Here is a 2102-nt window from a genome sequence, read left to right on the forward strand (position 1 = left end):
CGCCTGTAGTCCCAGCTACTCGGGAAGCTGAGGCAGGGGAATGGCGTGAACCCAGGAGGCGGAGCTTGCAGTGAGCCGAGTTCGAGCCACTGCACTCCAGCCTGGGTGACAGAGCAAGACTCCGTCTCAAAAAAAAAAAAACAAAGAAGTGTCTTTTTGTATTCAGTTTCTTGGAATTTTGCCGACCTCTCTAGCTAAAATTAACTGGCAATTTAAAAATAGCACTGTTCGGGTACCTACCAACACCCCCCATACATTGATCTTTTGCTACTATTTCTTACATTATGAGCTAAGTGAAGTGTGAAATGTGGCCTCCCCAACAAATTGTTCTTTCCAAAATCTATAGAGCTAACAAAGGTTTAATATTCAAAAGATTGTCACTACTCCTAAACTCTAGCACAGACTACCATCATCACTTGTCTCCTGGACTACAGCAACAGCTTCCACTTGTCCTCCATAAAGCAAGCAGAACGTTCTCTCTCTTATTTAAAACTCTCTCAGCCTGGGCAACATGGTGAAACCCCGTCTCTACAAAAAATTTCAAAGTTAGCCTGGAAGTGGTGGTACATGCCTGTAGTCCCAGCTACTCAGGAGGCTGAGGTGGGAGGATCCCCTGAGCCCAGGGAGGTTGAGGCTGCAATGAGCCACAATCATGCCACTGCACTCCAGCCTGGGTGACAGAGTGATACCCTGTCTCAAAAAACCAACCAAACAAACAAATAACACTCTCCAGTCATGTTCCATCTCATTTAATCATGGCCTCTAACACCCGTTAATAAAACTATATAGATGCTTCTCAAGTAGCTTCCTTCTCCAGTAAATAACATACTGAACATTTCTGTCATTGGCTGAGTTAGTGTTCATCAGGTAATCAACATTTGTTTTCTGAAATTCATTTGTTTCCTTAGGAAAGACTATAAAAAAATGAGTTATTCAATTAAAGGATGCGATCTTATTTCAAAGTAATAGTGTTTAGGAAAGATATATAACTGCCTGCCCAAAGACTACAGCTCCCAAGCTCCCTTGCAACTCAGTGTGGCCTTCTGAGCAGAATTTCTCCTCTCTTGCTTCAAAGAACATTGCTTGCCCTAAACTTCTTTTGCTTCCTTTATGCAAGCTAGAACACAGATTTGCCTGTGACCTCACTTCAACCACACGGCTTTAACGGGAAATGGCAGAGCAAATGAATGGAAAAAAACTGGGCCACTAAATTACCACAGAAAGCAGAGTTGACCTTCTAACCTGGCCCACTCACTCATACTGCATTCTTGTCAGCATTGAGGCCTGTTTCTTTTAAGGGAAATCTGGCTGGGTGCAGTGGCTCATGCCTGTAATCCTAACACTTTGGGAGGCCAAGATGGGAAGGCAACTTGAGCTCAGGAGTTTGAGACCAGCCTAGGCAACATGGCAAGACCCTGTCTCTACGAAAAATAGAAAAATTAACTGGGCATGGTGGTGCACACCTGTGGTCCCAGCTACTCAGGAGGCTGAGGCAGGAGAATGGGTTGAGCCTGCGAGGTCGAGGCTGCAGTGAGCCATGATCACACCACTGTACTCCAGCCTTGGTGGCAGAGTGAGACCCTGTCTCAAAAACAAACAAACAAACAAATAAATAAATAAATAAAATCTAATTTGGTAAAGGAAAAATAGTATAGAAAGTTGAAAATGATTCAATGATTACTATTCATTGGTATTCTGTCTTTTAAGAATTGCTTGTCCACATTGATTTTTATTTTTACTAAATACTTAACATTTTTCTTGTCTATTCTGTTGAGCTTCATTGTTTGCCTTTCAATTCTGCTTTTGGGAAACATGTTGAAGTGTTTTATTGTCACCATTTGTAATTTTTCCATTGTAATTTGTTCCACTGAAAGTTTCCATAATGACCAGATTTTTTTTTTTTTAAGACAGAGACAGGCTGGAGTGCAGTGGTGGAATCTCAGCTCACCACAATCTCCGCCTCCCAGGTTCAAGTGATTCTCCTGCCTCAGCCTCCCAAGTAGCTGGGACTACAGGTGCACGCCAGCATGCCCAGCTAATTTTTGTATTTTTAGTAGAGACAGGGTTTCACTATGTTGGCCAGGCTGGTCTCAAACTCCTGA

Source organism: Mandrillus leucophaeus, unplaced genomic scaffold (genome assembly GCF_000951045.1).
Source record: "Mandrillus leucophaeus isolate KB7577 unplaced genomic scaffold, Mleu.le_1.0 Scaffold535, whole genome shotgun sequence".
In the NCBI taxonomy this organism is placed as follows: domain Eukaryota; kingdom Metazoa; phylum Chordata; class Mammalia; order Primates; family Cercopithecidae; genus Mandrillus; species Mandrillus leucophaeus.